The sequence below is a fragment of the Erythrolamprus reginae genome, chromosome 12 (genome assembly GCF_031021105.1).
Source record: "Erythrolamprus reginae isolate rEryReg1 chromosome 12, rEryReg1.hap1, whole genome shotgun sequence".
In the NCBI taxonomy this organism is placed as follows: Eukaryota; Metazoa; Chordata; class Lepidosauria; order Squamata; family Dipsadidae; genus Erythrolamprus; species Erythrolamprus reginae.
Genome location: NC_091961.1, coordinates 26098285 through 26120253, shown reverse-complemented (window position 1 = coordinate 26120253; position 21969 = coordinate 26098285).

The following is a 21969-nucleotide window of genomic DNA, read 5'->3' as shown; positions in this document are numbered from 1 at the left end:
CATACACATACTACAAGCAGTACCTAAACAAACAGCAATTACAGCAGGGAAAACTGCCATGAAGCAACAAATACTCCAGCAGGGCCTCCTCTTATTACACAGGCTCTTAAAATGATAACAGCCAAAGACCCTGCGGACATATTCCCCTCATTGCATAAGCTGGTTAGCTCTTAAATTATCACCTTGACACCTTGGGTTTCTCCCCTCCAAGTTGAACTTCTGTTCTAATTTCTGAGAGTTCGTAGCTCAATTGTCCCGTGGGCACCCAACTCAAATAAATCACATCTAAAAAATTGGACGCAATGTAGAATAGCCCCGCACGGACAACATCATTTTATTATGGCTAAATAATGTATAGATTTCAGCTGCTGGAAATCACAAGGATCGGCCAGCAAGAAGCAGCAGCATGGATATAAAAACAATGACTCAAATGTGTTGATGTTGTATTTTGTTACACCGTACAATATAAAATTTAAAAATAAAAAAGCAATGGTTGGCTCTCCCCCAACATTTATCAACAACAACAACAATACTAAAAATAATACTAATAATAATACTGATTAATACTAATAATGCTAATGCTAATAATAATAATAATAATAATAATAATAATAATTTATTAGATTTGCATGCTGCCCCTCTCTGAGGATTCGGAGCGGCTCACAACAATAATACACCATGTACAAATCTAATGTTAAAAAACAATTTAAAACCCTTGCTATAAAAGAACATTATTATTATTATTATTATAAAAGAAAAACAATCACACAACCTAACAGACCATACATAAAACCATAGTAGCTAGGGGTGTATCAGTTTCCCCATGCCTGGCAACATAGGTGGGTCTTCAGGATCTTTCGAAAGGCAAGGAGGTTGGGGGCAGTCCTAATCTCTGGGGGGAGGGCCGGGGCCACCACAGAGAAGGCTCTTCCCCTGGGTCCCACCAGACGGCATTGTTTATTTGACGGGACCCGGAGAAGGTCAACTCTGTGGGACCTAATCGGTCACTGGGATTCGTGTGGCAGAAGGCGGTCCTGAAGATATTCTGGTCCAATGCCATGTAGGGCTTTATAGGTCATAACCAACACACAAGCACACAACAGCTTTGCACAAGGTAATTCCATTCTATAATCAGGAGTAAGGTGTAAAACCAGGGTTCCCAACCGTGAGAGAGAATGTTACATCACCCTTTCACACATTCAGTAAACTTACTGGAGGTAAACAAACAGTCCAATAATGAATATCAATCTCCTTGCTGCCTCCTCTGATAGCATAGAACAGTGTTTCTCAGCCTTGGCAGTTTGAAGATGTGTGAACTTAAAACTCCCAGAATTCTCCCGCCAAACACTGGTACAGAATATTCGACACAACCATCCACCAATTTATTCCAGTTCAAAATACCGATATGGTTGAGTGATCTTTGATAAAAATGTATGCTCACATTATATGAATCAGTATTTTGCCAAGAATTAAGTGCTTCTCTGCATTAACCCAACCATTTCATGGACTCTTAAACATGCAGTTTCACAATTAATACGACTTTACAGATTTTATGTCCCATCAATAAATGAATACATGGTAAAATGAAATCATTGTGTTTCTTCTAGCTCATTAAGTATCTTCCTATTAACTATATCGGCTCTTCCCAAGATTCTCACAGTGCTTTGTGGAGTTCAAAGATAGGCTGTATCCTTCTTTCTCTTCAAAGGCCAGCTATTGATCATGATTTATTGACCCATCGCTGCAAAGAAATAGCATCATGATAAGAAAAACAACAACAACAACAACTAGGGAACTGTCGGGAGCTACAATAACCTTTAAACAGTGGCTCACTCTTTTTTTTATTTCTCACCCTAATTTGAATATTCCAAAATAAGATGGCACCATTGCTTACCTTTTCATCTCTTCTTCATCTGGCATATCAAGAAACTCACAAAAATGGATAAAACCCAAGTTCATATGACAATCAGGGATGGACCAGTTGATGAGCATGTCCATTTCCTCTTTGTATGTTCTGTCGGGCTCTCTGGTAGAATCCTCCCAAAAATTCACAGGTACAAATTTCAGACACACACACACGTTTGAAAATTCAAAACAATGTTCTTTCTAATGAAAATTCACTTAAACCAAGCCCTCTTTTGGTATAGCAAAGAGCACTCGTCTCCAAACAAACTGGTAATTTGTAGAAGTCCCTTATCAGTTCTGAGATACTTAGCTTGCAGCTGTGAGGCAATTCACAGTCCTTCTTCTTTCACAAAGTGAAACACACTTTGCTCTGGTTTAGTTTCAAAGCGGGGGAAAATCAGCACACAAAAGGTCAAAGTCAGTAAAGCAGTCACGAAACACAACGATCAGATAATCCTCCACAATGGCCAAACCCACAGGCTGCTATTTATAGCAGCCTCACTAATGACCACAGCCCCACCCAACCACAGGTGGCCTCATTTTCTTTGATAATAATCTCTCAGTTGTTGTTGCCTATGCATCACTCTCCGCATGCGTGGCTGTATCATTAACTCTTGTTCTGAATCCAAGGAGGAGAGAGATCATTGATCTCCTTCTGAGCTGTCTGCCCCACTCTCCTCCTCCCTGTCACTCATATCTTCTTGGTCAGAGGAGCCTTCATCAGCAGATTCCACTGGGGGCAAAACAGGCCTGCAGCATGTGGATGTCTCCCCCACATCTACAGTCCTTGGGGCAGGAGCTGGGCCAGAGCTAACCACAACATTGTATATCCAACAATTCCAACAACAACAAGGAGATGCAAACCTCCCCAAGCAAACTTTAACTAATCCTACACTTTTACTACCCACAATGTCTGCACTGCCTTTCTTTTAAAACCTGCGCTTAAATAATGTTGAATAAACATTTTAAACAACCATTCTCCAGGAACCACTTTTTGAAGTGGTTAAAGCAGGAGAATGGGAATTCAGGTCTGAGCTCAGAATGGGATAAGCTTGCCACAGCTGACTCGCCACAGCTACTCAAAGGAGGGAACTTGCCATGGGACAATTCAACACAAGGTAACTCATGAGAGGGACAAGTGAGATTGCAGCTCACCCCAGCTTCGAGGAATTCTAACTTGAGAAGGTTCAAACCTAAAGCAAGACAAGGCCCTCTGCAATTCACTTGTCCCTCTCTTGAATTACCTTGGTTGAGTTGCCCTAGAGCAGGAGTAGGCAAAGTTGGCTCTTCTATGACATGTGGACTTCAACTCCCATAATTCCTGAGCTTGCATGATTGGCTGAGGAATTCTGGGAGTTGAAGTCCACAAGTCATAGAAGAGCCAACTTTGCCTACCCCTACCCTAGAGGGAGTTTTTATTTATTTGTTTGTTTGTTGTCCTACACCCATTGGACTACACCCATGCCACTTGGCTTGTTCATCTAAGATGTCTAATGCTGGCTAAACGTGGCCTGACTTCCTACCTGAAATACAGGGAAAGAGATACAATTGTCAAGTTCAGTTGTGTTTTTCTGCCTCCTGTCACAGCATAGCCAGGCTTTTTCCGCAGCACATCATTATTTCCGCTGATTGCAAAATAAGCCTCACTTCTCCAGGTACGTTTTCTTAATCTCTTATTAGATGCAATACAATGGCAGTGAATGCATAAATTCCTGGGGCCCCATCTGTGCCTCAAAGCAGCTATCTTAAGAAAAAGGAGAAGAAAAGCTGCCTTATTAATGGAATTAAACATTCCAGGATTAATCAGCTTGTGTTGGCCATTTACATTTCTCATTTTGCTATCCCTTTTATGAGTCTAATAGGCTGAAGTAGCTGAAAAATGATCTCTCCCCCTCCCTCCCTCTCTCCCTCTCTCTCCCTCCCTCCTCTCTCTCCCTCTCTCTCCCCTCCCTCCTTCTTTCTCCCTCCCTCCCTCTCCCACTCTCTCCCCTCCCTCCTTCTTTCTCCCTCCCTCCCTCTCTCCCTCTCTCTCCCTACCTCCCTCCTCTCTCTCCCTCTCTCTCTCCCCTCCCTCCTTCTTTCTCCCTCCCTCTCTCTCCCTCCCCCCTCTCTTCCTCCTTCTCTCTCCCTCCCTCCCTCTCTCCCTCTCTCTCCCTACCTCCCTCCTCTCTCTCCCTCTCTCTCCCTTTCTCTCTCCCCTCCCTCCTTCTTTCTCCCTCCCTCCCTCCCTCTCTCTCCCTCCCCCCTCTCTTCCTCCTTCTCCCTCCCTCCCTCCTTCTCTCTCCCTCCCTCCCTCTCTCCTTCTCTCCCTACCTCCCTCCTCTCTCTCCCTCTCTCTCCCTCTCTCTCTCCCCTCCCTCTCTTCCTCCTTCTCTCTCCCTCCCTCCCTCTCTCCTCTCTCCCTGCACTCTCTCTCCTCAAAGACTGTTTCCAAATAAGACCTGGTTTGTGCCATAAGTGAGTTGGCACAGGATGACTCAATGAGCAGTAAATGATTCAAGGTCTCCTCTGTGGAGGGAAATTCTGTACAGATATGCTGGGGAAAGTGTTATCTATTAAATGTATCTCTCATATTTATTTAGTATACCTAAATAAGCTGTATAAATGGCATGCATAAGCACACCAGCATGCTTACCATTCCTGTTCAATTGTTTCCTCGTATCAGTACCCATCTTACGTATGTTCTACGACTGTAGAAAATATGACTTCATCAACCGAGTAGTTAATGCCTGGAACTCACTACCGGACTCTGTTTTTTCATCACCAACCCTCCATAACCCTTAGACTATCCACTATCCGCACCCGATTCCTAAGAGGTTAGTAAGGGGTGTGCATAAATGCACTGCATGCCTACTCTCCCTGTCCTAAATTTCTCTCTTATTAGTACCAATATCATGTACTGTATATAAACAGTGTTATTTCTTTGTATACTACCAATGCGTACTTGCTAGATAGATAGATAGATAGATAGATAGATAGATAGATAGATAGATAGATAGATAAGTAGGTAGGTAGGTAGGTAGGTAGATAGATAGATAGATAGATAGATAGATAGATAGATGATAGATAGATAGATAGATAGATAGATAGATAGATAGATAGATAGATAGATAGATAGATAGATGATAGATAGATAAATATAACCAATGCTATATTTATGTATATTACAAATATGTATTTGAATGAATGAATGAATGAATGAATGAATGAATGAATGAATGAATGAATGAATGAAATGATGTACAAAATTCTCCCTCCTTTTACTTCCTCTACCCACAACCATAGAAACCATCCTGTAAGATGAGTTGGGCCAAGAGGCAGTGACTGGCCCAAGGTCACCCAACTGGCTTCCATATCTAAGGTGAGACTAGAACTCACAACCTCCTGGTCATTGGTCCAAAGTCATTCAGTCAGCTTTCATGCCTACGGCACCATTAAAACTCACAGCCTCCTGATGATTGATCCAAAGTCAGCCAGCTAGCTTTATTTATTAAATTCATTAATTTATTTTGTCAAGTAGGTAATGGTAGTATACAAAGATCTAACAATGTTTATATACACGATATTAGTAAGAGAGGAACATTAGGACAGGGGACGGAAGACACGCTGGTGCACTTATGCACGCCCCTTACTGACCTCTTAGGAATCGGGAGAGGTCAACAGTGGATAGTCTAAGGGAAAAGTTTTGGGGGTTAGGTGATACTATGGAGTTTGGTTGTGAGTTCCATGCATTAACTACTTGGTTACTAAAATCGTATTTCCTGCAAGTCAAGTTTGGAGCAAGTTTGTATCTGTTGTGGGCTCGTGTGTTGTTATGGTTGAAGCTGAAGTAGTCATTCCTAGGGCAGCACTAGACCTCACTATCTCTTTCTGATAGACCCAAAGTCACGTAGCCACCTTTCCTGCCTAAAACTCAATGGTTCCCTATTTATAGCTCAGTATCTTTAACCACTTTATTTATTTTTATTTATTCATTTGTCCAATACACAAGTACATAGGAAGAAAATAGACATGTGATAATATAAAAAGAGTGAAAGTGGGCTTAGAGGAGAGGATATATGATAGGAAGAGAATATATAAGATAGGTGAAAGAAAGGAAAGACAATTGGACAGGGGACGAAAGGCACACCAGTGCACTTATGTACGCCCCTTACTGGCCTCTTAGGAATCTGGAGAGGTCAATCGTGGAGAGTCTAAGGGAGAAATGTTGGGGGTTAGGGGTTGACACAATCGAGTCCGGTAATGAGTTCCATGCTTCGATAACTCAATTGTTGAAATCATATTTTTTAGAGTCAAGTTTGGCACGGTTCGTATTGAGTTTGAATTTGTTGCGTGCTCTTGTGTTGTTGCGGTTGAAGCTGAAGTAGTCATTGACTGGTAGGACATTGCAGCATATGATCTTGTGGGCAATACTCAGATCATGTTTTAGACACCGTAGTTCTAGGCTTTCTAGGCCTAGGATTGTTAGTCTATTTTCGTAGGATATTCTGTTTCGAGTGGAGGAGTGAAGGGCTCTTCTGGTGAAATATCTTTGGACATTTTCAAGGGTGTTGATGTCTGAGATGTGGTGTGGGTTCCAGACAGATGAGCAGTAGTCTAGGATGGGTCTGGCAAAAGTTTTGTAGGCTCTTGTGAGTAGAGTGAGATTGCCTGAGCAGAAGCTACGTAGGATCAGGTTAACAACTCTAGAGGCTTTTTTGGCGATATTGTTGCAGTGGGCTTTAGCACTTAGGTCATTCGATATTAGTATTCCAAGGTCTTTAACAGAATGTGGGTTAGCCGTGAGAGGTTGTTTATTCAGTTCGTATGTGCGGTTAGGATTCTTTTTGCCAATGTGGAGGGTAGAGCATTTGTTGGTTGATATTTGAAGTTGCCAGGTGTTAGACCAGTTTGAGACAAAGTCCAGGTCTTTCTGGAGAGTGAGTGTATTATCAGTGGTGTTGAAAAGTTTCACATTGTCAGCAAAAAGAACACAGTTGCTTTCAATATGGTCACAGAGATAATTGATGTAGAGAATGAAGAGGGTAGGACCTAGTACGCTTCCCTGGGGAACGCCGCTTATGACAGGGTTCTGGGCATGAATATGGCTCTGGGCATAGTTCCCTCTAAGCTGAGCAGGTGAGCAATCGCTCACTTAAAAATCATCATCAACTCAGAGTTTTCCAAACCTGCCCAGAAGCCAAGAGGGAAATTTTATTATTATTTCTGTGTCGCCCAGTCCCGAAGGGACTGCCGCTCAGACACTATACTTTTCCGCCCACCCCAAAAAATTTTTAGAGAGAACACTGGCTCTGGGCATGAATAATCCTTCTTCCTCTTCCTCAGTTCCCCTTTAGTCCTTTCATCCCTATTCAGCAAATTATAATTAGAGTTCAAGGAGCAGATGGACAAAGGGAAGTTTCCAAGTGAAGATCCTAAGGATAGCCCCAGACTAACCAGCTTTTTCAACGAGTATATCAGGGATGAAATACCAGGTTGCCATTGTCAACAATGGTTATTATTGCAACTGCCAAATCTCCAGGTATTGAAATGCCATAATACAATATGACTTTTCCCGTTAATGGGATTTTTCTAGACTACTTGGTAGGAATTTTTTTTTTTAAAAGCAAGTGGTGGGAGAAGCAATTCCATTAACCATACTAAAAAAGGCACCTATTTATTAGTATTTCATAACTGTGGCAGGAAAAGAAGAAAATAAAAACACCTCACCCCATTTCTTCAACCTAATTACAGCTGACAAATATGAAAATTGAAATCAAAGTTATATTTTCAGCTACGGTGCTCTGTACATTTGAGGTTCACTAGCTTTCCTACAATTTATTTGGCCAATCGTCTCCACGCTAGATTAAATATTTTCCCACCTTTGGAAGCATTGAGTCCGGTGTATTTCTCTCAACTCTGGGCTCAGAAGAACTACAAACGGTTCTGTTGGCGAGTCCCAAAAATCTGAAAGTTGCAGATGAAAACACGGAAGGAAGAATTGGGTTGCTTGTAATGATCCCAACTGAGATGTTTTGTATGCTTTTGCATTCAAATCTTGACCATAAAAACAAGCCTGTTTCCTACTGTAAACGTATTTGATATATACTGTACACTGCACGAGTCAAAAAAAGGGGTGGTGAAAATATTTACTGACCCCTCGCATCCTGGACACAAATTATTTCAACTCCTACCCTCAAAATGTTGCTGCAGAGCACTGCACACCAAGACATGGGATGGGATGGAATGGAATGGAATATTGGAATGTAAAATGGAGTGGAGTGAAGTGGAGTGGAGTGAAGTGGAGTAGAGTGGAGTAGAGTAGGGTTGGGTAGGGTAGGGTAGGGTAGGGTAGAGTAGAGTAGAATATTGGAATGTAGAATAGAATGGAACGGAATGGAACGGAATATTAGAATGTAGAATGGAATGGAATGTAATAGAATATTGGAATGTAGAGTGGAGTGGAGTGGAGTGGAGTGGAGTAGGATAGGGTAGGGTAGGGTAGAGTAGAGTAGAGTAGAATATTGGAATGTAGAATAGAATGGAACGGAATGGAACTGAATGGAATGGAATGGAACGGAATATTGGAATGTAGAATGGAATGGAATGGAATGGAATAGAATATTAGAATGTAGAATGGAATGGAATGGAACGGAATATTAGAATGTAGAATGGAGCGGAGTGGAGTAGGGTAGGGTTGGGTAGGGTAGGGTAGGGTAGAGTAGAGTAGAATATTGGAATGTAGAATAGAATGGAACGGAATGGAACGGAATATTAGAATGTAGAATGGAATGGAATGTAATAGAATATTGGAATGTAGAGTGGAGTGGAGTGGAGTGGAGTGGAGTAGGATAGGGTAGGGTAGGGTAGGGTAGAGTAGAGTAGAGTAGAATATTGGAATGTAGAATAGAATGGAACGGAATGGAACTGAATGGAATGGAATGGAACGGAATATTGGAATGTAGAATGGAGCGGAGTGGAGTAGGGTAGGGTAGGGTAGAGTAGAGTAGAGTAGAATATTGGAATGTAGAATAGAATGGAACGGAATGGAACTGAATGGAATAGAATAGAATATTGGAATGTAGAATGGAATGGAATGGAATAGAATATTGGAATGTAGAATGGAGTGGAGTGGAGTAGGGGAGGGGAGGGTAGAATAGAGTAGAATAGAGTAGAATATTGAAATGTAGAATAGAATGGAATGGAATGGAACTGAATGGAATGGAATGGAATAGAATATTGAAATGTAGAATGGAGTAGAGTGGAGTGGAGTGGAGTAGAGTAGAGTAGAGTAGTGTGCGTGTGAGTGTGTCCAGGGGGCATGCACACATATCCGAGTGAAATTTAACTTCTGCGTATGCGCAGGAAGCCAACCTCACGAGAGGAGGCTCGGCTGCATGAGATTTTGGTGAAAATCGCAAGTGTGTCCTCGTGTTAGATTGTGCATGCGCAGAAGCCAAATCTCACTCGGACGCATGTGCTCGCCCGCCAGTCACCCAGGGCTACACGCACAGCTCTGTTTTCATTACCGGTACGTAGTTTGGTGTGAGCAACTCATTACTGCATGACGGGTCAGTTGCCAAGCGCCTAAATTATGGACACTTGACCATGGGGATGGTGAAACGGTCATAAGTGTGAAAATGGTCATAAGTTACTTTTTTCAGTGCCGCTGTAACTTCGAATGGTCCCAAAACAAACTATTGTAAGGCGAGGACTGCTGTAACAATGTTAACACAGTTACAAAATTGTGTAACAGTGTGATTTTGGCATGTCTCCCTCCCCATTGATGTTGCAAAGCTATCTGATGTTTCTTCTTCTCCAAGTTCCTTTCCATTATTAGGAATTTAAAATAATTCTTGTCAACACATTTCCTTTCTTTCCCCCCCTCTCCAATAACCATACTATTAAAATCAATCCCCCCCCTCTTTTTTTTGTCATCTTGTTCTTGGCTTGCATAGATGTTTAATGGATATCGAGGGAACTAATGACTGCTGCTAGGAAATTCATTTTAAATTTGCTATTTATAAAGTACTCCATGCTCAGGTGGGAAATTATCACAAAGAAACAGGGAAAGGGGCACACAAAAGGAGAAAATGATACAACTGCGATAAGGCTAATGGGAACTGGCAGCTGCAAGGGAGGGGGGGAATACATACCCATCTCTGGAAGGGTATAAAATATACTCCAGCTTGAACTGGAGTTCGGCAGCTAAAAACAAGCAGGGGAATAATAGAATAGAGTAGAGTAGAGTAGAAATAGAATAGAATACAGTAGTCCCTCACCTATCGCTGGTGTTACGTTCCAGACCTGGCCGCGATAGGTGAAATCCGCGATGGGGAATTTATCGACTGATAATACTTATTTAAGTATTTATATTGTAATTGTTTGGTAGTTTTCATTGTTTTAAGTGTTTATAAACCCTTCCCACACAGTATTTATTTTAGATACAGTATTTAAATACAGTATTTACAATTTTAGATATTTTTATTTTTTTTAAAAACCTGCCGATCGAGTTCAGCGGGCTGTTTAAATCTGCCGATCGGCTTCCTCAGAAACCCGCGATGAAGTGAAGCCGCAGTAGGTGAAGCGCGGTATAGCGAGGGACTACTGTATTCTAAATTCCAACATTCTATTCTAGTCTAGTCTAGTCTAGTCTACATTCAAATATTCTATTCCATTCCATTCCATTCCAGTGCAGTGCAGTGCAGTGCAGTCCACTCCATTCCATTCCAGTCCATTCCATTCCAGTCAATTCCATTCCAGTCCATTCCAGTCCATTCCAGTCTATTCCACTCCATTCCATTCCAGTCCAGTGCAGTCTAGTCCAGTGCAGTGCATTCCAGTCCATTCCATTCCAGTCCATTCCATTCCAGTCCATTCCATTCCAGTGCAGTCCATTCCAGTGCAGTCCATTCCAGTGCAGTCCATTCCAGTGCAGTCCATTCCATTCCAGTGCATTCCAGTGCAGTGCAGTCCATTCCATTCCAGTGCATTCCATTCCATTCCAGTGCATTCCATTCCATTCCAGTCCAGTCCAGTCCATTCCATTCCAGTCCAGTCCATTCCAGTGCATTCCAGTGCATTCCAGTGCATTCCAGTGCATTCCATTCCATTCCGTTCCATTCCATTCCATTCCATTCCATTCCAGTCCAGTCCAGTCCAGTCCAGTTTATTCTGCCAGCCTTCTATTTAGCCATGGAAAGTTTTGAGTCTGAATGAGCCATGATGGTTTAGAACAAGGTTGCCCAACCTCCGTAACTTTAAGATTTGTGGACTTTACCACCCGGAATTAGAGTTGGTTGGGGAATTCTGGGAGTCGAAGTCCACAAGTCTTAAAACTTGCCGAGATTGGACACCCCCATTCTACCGGTTGCTGGACGACGGAGAAAATGGGGGGACCACTGTAAAGCTGCACCCATTTCAAATTTATCTTGCTTCTATACTTGAAAAGAGAGGTGGGGAATGCAAAGCATGGTAGTCCCCTAAGTGCTTTCTAACCATATTCCTTCCTTGAAGAAGATGCTTCACTTCTCATTTAAGAAGCTTCTTCAGTTCTTCAATCAGAACTGAAAAAGATTCTTGGAGGAAAAGTGAAATGTACTTCTCAAGGAGAAAATATAGTCCACTTGCCTTTTGAAAAAGCACCTTTGAGAAAACCATGAATCTCCATAGACCATTCAACATATTATTATTATTATTATTATTATTATTATTATTATTATTATTATTATTATTTAGATTTGTATGCCGCCCCTCTCCATAGACTCGGGGCGGCTCACAACAATAACAAAGACAATGTAAGAACAAATCTAATAATTTAAACAACACTAAAAACCCCATTATTAAAAGCAAGCATACACACAAACATACCATGTATAAACTGTATAGGCCCGGGGGAGATGTCTCAGCTCCCCCATGCCTGACAGCAGAGATGGGTCTTAAGAACTTTACGAAAGGCAAGGAGGGTGGGGGACAGTTCTGATCTCCGGGGGGAGCTGGTTCCAGAGGATCGGGGCCGCCACAGAGAAGGCTCTTCTCCTGGGTCCCGCCAAACGACATTGTTTAGGCGACGGGACCCGGAGAAGGCCCACTCTGTGGGACCTAACCGGTCGCTGGGATTCGTGCGGCAGAAGGCGGTCCCGGAGATATTCTGGTCCAATGCCATGAAGGGCTTTATAGGTCATAACCAACAGTTTGAATTGTGACCGGAAATTGATTGGCAACCAATGCAGACTGCGGAGTGTTGGTGTAACATGGGCATAGTTAGGGAAGCCCATGATTACTCTCGCAGCTGCATTCTGCATGATCTGAAGTTTCCGAACACTTTTCGGAAGTGTTATAGACCAGTGATGGCGAACCTTTTTTTCCTCGGGCGCCAAAAGCATGTGTGCATATACTATCACGCATGCGCGAGTGCCCATACCCATAATTCAATGCCTGGGGGCGGTGAAAATGGCTTCTCCTGCCCCTCCGAAGGCAGCTCTGGGGGCCTGGAACAGCCCATTTCCCAAACTCTGGTGGGCCTGGTAGACCCATTTTTTAGCCCTCCCCAGGCTCCAGAGGCAAAAATGCCCTCTCTCATCCTTTTGGAGGCTCTCTGGAAGCCAAAAACGCCCTCCCTCTCTCCGTGTGAGCCAAAAATCAGCTGGCTGGCACACACATGCACATTGGAGCTGAGGTAGGCTAACAGCTCGTGTGCCAGCAGATATGGCTCTGCGTGCCACCTGTGGCACCCGCGCCATAGGTTCACCATGAACTGCAAGTCCTTGTTGCTTTGTCTGACAGCTCCGAGGAGTAGTAACTCCTTTAATTCTCCCTTTTCCGCAGATCCTCTTACAAATCCTTCCGCTATTATAGCTGAATTAACCACCCTTCTTCCCTTGATTGCACAGTGGCTATCAAAACAGACCGTTGTTGGCACGAGATTTGATTACAGAATTTTCAAGACTGTAATGCAGCCCATTTCCATACAATTGGACTTGTACGTTCTGTGTTATTTAGAGGCTAATTCCACATCTCCGAAGCTGCTTTGCAGTTTGATTTTTCAATAATAGGCTCCACGCGAAGCCCTTAAGCTCCTGAAAGCAATCTGAAAACTGTTTTTCTTTTTTTTTTGTTGGGGTTCTTTTTTCTTCTTCTTTTGCTTTTCCATTTACATAAACACAAGTGGATCAGAAGGAATAATAATAGTTAATGCATTATTTCGGGGGCTTTGGAACTGGCTGCTAATGCGATGTCAGCGTTCAAAGGCTTGAAATCGTACAATGGGAAAATGTTGACATGCGAGGAAGGCTGCGCAAAAGTAAACAATAAATAATACAATATCTAAATGTGTGATTCGCTGACACGTCGCCGTGGCTCAATGGATTCAGCAGACACAAACAGATCAGGCTCACAAGTCACGGGGTGACTAAGCAGGCCTCATTACTGCAGATGCAAAACCATTTCAAGTGGTCTCTATGACAAACCATAGCCAAGTCCTCCCGGTCTTTCTTTCTTTCTTTCTTTCTTTCTTTCTTTCTTTCTTTCTTTCCTCCCTTGCTCCCTCCCTCCCTTCCTTTCCTTCCTCCTTCCTTCCTTCCTACTTTCTTTCTTTCCTCCCTTCCTTCCTTTCCTTCCTCCTTCCTTCCTTGCTACTTTCTTTCTTTCTTTCTTTCTTTCCTCCCTCCCTCGCTCCCTCCCTTCCTTTCCTTTCCTTCCTCCTTCCTTCCTTCCTACTTTCTTTCTTTCCTCCCTCCCTCCCTTCCTTTCCTTCCTCCTTCCTTCCTTGCTACTTTCTTTCTTTCCTCCCTTGCTCCCTCCCTCCCTTCCTTCCTTCCTTTCCTTCCTTCCTTCCTCCCTCCCTCCTTTCTTTCTTTCTTTCTTGGATTTATATGCTGCCCCTCTCCAAGGACTCAGGGCAGCTTACAACCTATAAAAAGAAACAATAGTATACAGCAGTGAAGGCGAAGTTATGGCACAGGTGCCACAGGTGGCACATGGAGCCATATCTGCTGGCATGCGAGCCATTGCCATAGCTCATCTCCAATGCACATGTGCACACCACACAGCTGATTTTCGGCTTGCACGGAGGCTCTGGGAAGACATTTTCAGCTTCTGGGGGGGAGCCTCTGGGAGAGAGGAGAGGGCGTTTTTGCAATCTTCAGACTCCAGGGAAGCCTCTGGAGCTTGGGGAGGGTGAAAAACAGGCCTATTGTGCCCAACGGAAGATGAGAAACAGGCTGTTTCTGGCCTCCAGAGGGCCTCCAGGAGGGCAGCTGAGGCAATTTTCGACCTCTCCGGGCATTGAATCATGGGTGGGGGCAATCGTGCAGGTATGACAATGTGTGCGCATGCGCTTTCGGCACCTGAGGGCGAAAAGGTTCACCATCACGAACATGGTATACAGTAAGCTAAATCCAATTAATTAAAACTAAATAAAAACTAGTCTATAATATCTCAGAATATCTCCGGGACCGCCTTCTGCCGCACGAATCTCAGCGACCGGTTAGGTCCCACAGAGTTGGCCTTCTCCGGGTCCCGTCGACTAGGCAATGCCGTTTGGCGGGACCCAGGAGAAGAGCCTTCTCTGTGGCGGCCCCGACCCTCTGGAACCAGCTCCCCCTAGATATCAGGGTTGCCCCCACCCTCCTTGCCTTTCGCAAGTTCCTTAAAACCCACCTCTGTCGTCAGGCATGGGGAAATTGAATTTATACATGGTATGCTTGTATGTATGAGTGGTTCTTTAAATTGGGTTTTTTTAGATTGTCTTTTAATATTAGATTTGTTTACATTGTCTTTTTATAGTGTTGTTAGCCGCCCCGAGTCTTCGGAGAGGGGCGGCATACAAATCTAATACATAATAAATAATAATAATAAAAAAAAAATCAATCATGCCCATTCAAACAACAGCCATCAATACCATTCGTTGGCCAGGGGGCTAGTGTCTAATGGCGCCACACCTGGCGGCATAAATTAGTCTTAAGATTCTTGTGGAAGGCAAGGAGGGTGGGGGCAATGTGAATCTCTGGGGGGAGCTGATTCTGGGGGGGCTGGGGCCCCCACAGAGAAGGCTCTTCCCCTAGGTCCCGCCAAGCGACATTGTCTAGTTTACAGGACCTGGAGAAGGCCAACTCTGTGGGAACTAACCGGTCCCTGGGACTCATGCGGCAGAAGGCGCTCCCGCAAGTAATCTGACCCGATGCCATGTAGGGCTTTATAGGTCATAACCAGCATTTTGAACTGCGTTCGGAAACCAGAGTAACTGGAATATCCTAGCAGTTGTGTTGACTGTAGAATGAAAGAATATGTGAACCAACAGTCAGTCTGCAGGGTGGATTAAAAATGGATGATCTCACATTTAACATTTAAATATTAACTGGACAATCACAAAAGAAATGGCAGTACTAGTAAAAAAGGGAGATTTAAGAGAATTTAGAGAAATAAAAGTAGCAGCATTGGAAAGCGCTCAAGCAGTAATTGTATTGGGTTGGAAAGAAGCAGCAAAATGGACGATACAGAATTGGTATCGGTACATGGTGGACCACATTCACTTTGAAATTATGGAGGTAAGGATGAATAAGGATGCACGAATCCCAGCGACCAGTTAGGTCCCACAGAGTGGGTCTTCTCCGGGTCCCGTCAACCAAACAATGTTGCTTGGCGGGACCCAGAGGAAGAGCCTTCTCTGTGGTGGCCCCGACCCTCTGGAACCAACTCCCCCCAGAGATTAGAATTGCCCCCACTCTCCTTGCCTTTCGTAAGCTGCTTAAAACCCACCTCTACCACCAGGCATGGGGGAACTAAGATACACTTTCCCCCTAGGCCTTTACAATTTTATGCATGGTATGTTTGTATGTATGACTGGTTTTATATAATGGGTTTTTAACTGTTTTTTAGTATTGGATTTCGTTGTACTGTTTTACTGCTGTTGTTAGCCGCCCCGAGTCTGCGGAGAGGAGCGGCATACAAATCCAATAAATAATGATGATGATGATGATGATGATGATGATGATAATAATAATAATAATAATAATAACAACAACAACAATATGTACAATGAAAATAAATTGAAGAAACTGATGGAACGATGGGACATGGTGAGAGGTTATAGGACGAGTAGAATTTGTGATCCAGCCATAAAGAATAAATTAGAATCACTCTTTGATATGTAAATAAAATGCAGATCCTAGCTTAGAAGAATGTTAAAGATGTTTGTACAGACCCTCCAATTGGTGATGGGTATGTATGTTGTTAGGTGGTGGGTGCACTCTCAAAGGGCACTGTTTTATGTTGTACGATGTGCAGTCTGTGTGCAACATTTAAAAATTAATAAAAAATATTATTAACGAGAAATCTTTTTAAAAATTTAAAAATTCAGATTTAAATCCAAATTTATTCATTTTCTTGTACAGTGTTCCCTCGATTTTCGCGGGGGATGCGTTCCGAGACTGCCCGCGAAAGTCGAATTTCCGCGAAGTAGAGATGTGGAAGTAAATACACTATTTTTGGCTATGAACAGTATCCCAAGCCTTCTCTTAACACTTTAAACCCCTAAAGTGCAATTTCCCATTCCCTTAGCAACCATTTAGATCATTACTCACCATGTTTATTTATTAAAGTTTATTAAAAAATGTTTTATTAAAGTCGAATGAAAGTTTGGTGATGACATATGATGTCATCGGGCAGGAAAAACCATGGTATAGGGAAAAAACCCACAAAGTATTTTTTAATTAATATTTTTGAAAAACCGTGATATAGACTTTTCGCGAAGTTCGAACCCGCGAAAATCGAGGGAACACTGTACTTCTTAATTTTAGGCCTTACTCCTCCCTTTCCTCAATTTATATTTCAATTTATTTTTTCCTTTTTCCCCCCTGACAAACAATTCTATTCCAATATCTCACAAAAGAGTCGTTCTTGGTCATCCTTCCATGTCTTTATATATCCAGGCCAATGTTTTCAAAACTCTCTCCGAGCCCTTCGGATTCTTGATGAGCCAAATATTCTAAGCAGCTGGCTTGGCTCTTGTCCACTTCTCCACCCCTTGGCTGCGTTAACATTTGATTGTGTGTGTGTGTGTGTGTGTGTGTGTTTTCAAATCCTGGTTCCAGATTTTACTTTTCAGGGCTGGGAATGACAACTTGACAGATCGAGGCCAAACTGGCTGTCATGTTCCGGGTTGATCTGTCTTTAAAAAGCAGGAAGTGAAAAATCCATCAATCTAATTCCCAAGAACTTCAAATCTGAATGTAGGAGTTGTAATTTGCCTTCTGGTGTAGGAGGATGGTGAGGATTAGAAGAGACGAGAAATCCTTGGTGCTCTCAAAGCTTGGTTGTTGTCTTGAAGACCTTTCATTACCCAACTAGGTAACAACATCATATGCCCATGTTACACCAACACTCCGCAGTCTGCATTGGTTGCCGATCAGTTTCCGGTCACAATGCCGCTTGGTGGGACCCAGGGGAAGAGCCTTCTCTGTGGCGGCCCCGGCCCTCTGGAACCAACTCCCCGCAGAGATTAGAATTGCCCCCACCCTCCTTGCCTTTCGTAAGCTACTTAAAACCCACCTCTGCCGCCAGGCATGGGGGAATTGAGATACTCTTTCCCCCTAGGCCTTTACAATTTTATGCATGGTATGTCTGTATGTATGTTTGGTTTTTTATAATAATGGGTTTTAATTGTTTTTAATATTGGATTATTGTTATACACTGTCTTATTATTACTGTTAGCCGCCCCGAGTCTCCGGCGGCATGCAAATCCAATAAATAGTATAATAGTATAGATAGAAGGGAAGGGACAGAGAACAAACCCCACCCCTTTCTAGCAAGATGCTATCAAGTTGGGTAGTGAAACATTTGTAAGAAAACAATCAGGTTCAAATAGCATCAAAGACTTCCCAGTCTTTGATTTAACAGAGCTACAAATATTCTCTTCGATTGCTCAATAACTTCCATTAATTGTGTAATTTGAGGGGAGAAGAAACGTCAGAAGGGAATACAATGGTACTTCTACCTACAAATGCCTACACTTACGGACCTTTCTAGATAAGAACCATGTGTTCCAAGATATTTTTTTTGCCTCTTCTTAAGAACCATTTTCGGAAAAGGTGGGGAGAAGCCTCCGTGGGGCCTCTCTAGGAATCTCCTAGGAGGAAACAGGGCCCGAAAATGTGGGGAGAAGCCTCCGTGGGGCCACTCTAGGAATCTCCTGGGAGGAAACAGGGCGTGAAAAGGTGGGGAGAATCCTCTGTGGGGCCTCTCTAGGAATCTCCTGGGAGGAAACAGGGCCAGAAAAGGTGGGGAGAAGCCTCTGTGGGGCTTCTCTAGGAATCTCCTGGGAGGAAACAGGGCTGGAAAAGGTGGGGAGAAGCCTCCGTGGGACCTCTCTAGGAATCTCCTGGGAGGAAACAGGGCCGGAAAAGGTGGGGAGAAGCCTCTGTGGGGCCTCTCCAGGAATCTCCTGGGAGGAAACAGGGTCTGAAAAGGTGGGGAGAAGCCTCTGTGGGGCCTCTCTACGAATCTCCTGGGAGGAAACAGGGCCGGAAAAGGTGGGGAGAAGCCTCCGTGGGGCCACTCTAGGAATCTCCTGGGAGGAAACAAGGCCTCCACCCTCCCTGTGGTTTCCCCAATCGAACGCATTATTTGCTTTTACATTGATTCTTATGGGGAAAATTGCTTCTTCTAACAAACGTTTCTACTTAAGAACCTGGTCATGGAATGAATTAAGTTCATAAGTAGAGGTACCACTGTATTTATAGTTCAGGGTTGTGCTGTACGGCCCTTGGTCCTCTCTGAGCATGATTGATTTCTTGCAGACGTTTCATTGACCAAACTAGGTAACAACCTCCATGCACCAAGGACTCCTCATTTCAACTCTGAGCTACAAATATTCTCCTTTATAGGAGACAAGATGATGACAGATTTGATGACCAGAGAGCAATCCTGAGCTCATGCTAATCAGACTTTTACAGAGGCAAAATAATACATAGTTCTCCATGCATTTCTTCAAGGAAGTGAACAATTTGTTCATTGCTCATTCAGCATTAACCATTTCCTTAGCCACGAAAGCCAATGAGGTGACCTTGGGCCAGTCTCATTCTCTCTCAGCCCTGCCCGCCTCACAGGATTGTTGTTAGGGGAGGAAATAGGAAGAGGAAGGAGAATTCGATACGTTTGATACCGTGACTTGGTTGTAAAAATAATAAAGGCAGGATATTCATCAATTAATCAATAATCAATAAAAATCCTATTCTATTCTATTCCGGGATGGTGCAGCAGGTAGAGTACAGTACTGCAGGGCACTGAAGCTGACTGTAGATCTGCAGGTCAGCGGTTCAAATCTCATCACCTGCTCAAGGTTGACTCAGCCTTCCATCCTTCCAATGGATTGAAAGGACCCGGATTGTGGGGGCAATAGGCTGGCTGTGTTAAAAAGTGCTATTGCTAACATGTTGTAAGCAGCCCTGAATCTAAGGAGAAGGACGGCATAAAAATTGAATAGATAGATAGATAGATAGATAGATAGATAGATAGATAGATAGATAGATAGATAGATAAATGTTCTGTTCTATTCTATTCTATTCTAGTCTAGTCCAGTCCAGTCCAGTCCTATTCTATTCTATGAATCCTTCCCAATATTTTTTCTTTTGGAAAACTGAGAAATTCAGGCAGATTTACACACCATAAACTAAACACTTCTAGCAACATATTCGTCTCAACTGGTGTTACGTAGGATTTGTAAGAGACAAAGGGATGATTTTTCAACCTACCTTCTTGTTAGAAAACAAAAACACCATCTTATGCCGCCAACATGTCAAACGTACCTCTGAATCAGACCCCAGAAACAAACAGAATATATATTGTGTGCCTTTTGTAATTGGGATGTCTAAGGCTGAAAGGATCGGTTATTTCTATTATTTATATGGCACTGATTGGTGGCTTGGAGCTGAATAATAATGATTCCATTGAACCAAGTAATAAATATTGACCTCAATCAAGTCAGGGCTTTTATTATTTTCTTCAAGGGATAATACATCTTGATATTAGCCAAACAAAGGTGAATATCTTAACTTAAATATGCATTCATTGAGGCCATCATCCCACACATCCAAAACCACACGTGATGGAGCAGGTTTCTTTTAGCACAATATACCAGACTAAATGTCTGTCCTTTGGAACAATCTTTCCTAATAACAACAACAACAACAACAATGCAGTCCAAGGTGCCCGACTGGTGATGAAATATGAACTCCAGCATAGTAATTTCATTTGCTGTGTTGTATTGCTGATGATGATAATAATGATAATGATAATGATAAAAATAAAAATAAAATAAAATAAAATAAAATAAAATAAAATAAAATAAAATAAAATAAAATAAAATAAAATAAAATAAAATAAAATAAAATAAAATAAAATAAAATAAAATAAAATAAAATAAAATAAAATAAAATAAAATAAAATAAAATAAAATAAAAATAAAAATAAATAAAAATAAATAAAAATAAATAAAAATAAATAAAAATAAAAATAAAAATAAATAAAAATAAAACCATCTCAGACAAGTGACTGTATATTGCCTCATCCATGTGGCACGGGAGGAAACGAACTTGGTCACATGATCATCAAGCCACTCCCACCCGGTCACTTGGCCAGCAAGCCACACCCACAAAACAAGCCACACCCACAGTGTGGTAGTAAAACTTTTTGCAGCCCTTCATTGATTTACAGCACTGTTAAAATTACAATAAAGCCATTGTTATAAGGTTAGAGGTTAGAAGCCATCCCTTGGTTTCTAGCTTGGTGGTATCCTAATTTAGCACCAATTAAGTTGCTTCTGTTATTTAGGGAAGGCATGTCTATTTCCAATCATCCTGGTCTTGCCAAATTTGCATCAATCATTGAGTTCCGTGAATTTTTTTGGCATTGTTAAGATGTGTGGACCGGCTCCCAGAATTCCCCAGACAACTGTGCTCCAGGTCGCACAAGGCCTTGATTCTTGAATCGGCTTTGGAGAATGTTCTTCTGCAGCCACTTGCAAACTCTAAACACCATACAAACCACCACCCTGTCTTCATGCAATTTTCACAGGCTCAGAAGACCTCAGGACAGTGATGGCGAACCTATGGCACGGGTGCCATAGGTGGCATACAGAGCCATATCTGCTGGCACGTGAGCTGTTGCCCTAGCTCAGCTCCAACGTGCATTTGTGTGCTGGCCAGCTGATTTTTAGCTCACACAGAGGCCGTGGGAGGGCGTTTTTGACTTCTAGGGAGCCTCCAGGGGGATAGGGGAGATTGTTTTACCTTCCCCTGGCTCCAGGGAAGCCTTTGGAGCATGAGGAGGGCAAAACACAAGCCTACTGGGCCCACCAGAAATTGGGAAAACAGGAAGACCACCTTCTACCGCACGAATCCCAGCGTCCAATTAGGTCCCACAGAGTTGGCCTTCTCCAGGTCCCGTCGATGAAACAATGCCGTTTGGCGGGACCCAGGGGAAGAGCCTTCTCTGTGGCGGCCCCGGCCCTCTGGAATCAGCTCCCCCTGGAGATTAGGACTGCCCCCACCCTCCTTGCCTTTTGCAAACTTTTGAAAACTCATCTATGTCACCAGGCATGGAGGAATTGATATATCCTTAGCTGTCTTGACTTTATGTATGGTGTGTTTCGGTTGTATGACTGTTTTTAATAGTGGTTTTTAAAAACTGTTTTAACATTGGATTTGTATATGATGTTTTACTTGTTGTGAGCCGCTCCGAGTCCTCGGAGAGGGGCGGCATACAAATCTAATATATTATTATTATTATTATTATTATTATTATTATTATTATTATTATTATCATCATCGTTATTATCATCATCGTTGTTATTATTATTATTATTATTATTATTATTATTATTATTATTAAGTTTCAAGCCTCCAAAGGCCCCCAGGGGGGCAGAAGAAGCCAGGCATTGAATTATGGGTGTGGGCACTTCCGCATTTGCAATAGTATGTGCTCATGCTCTTTTGGCCCTTGAGGGGGAAAAAGGTTGACCATCACTGCGTCAGGAGATTATGACCCTCTCGGACAACTTCCAGAGGGTCTGAAGGCCATGCTAGACAC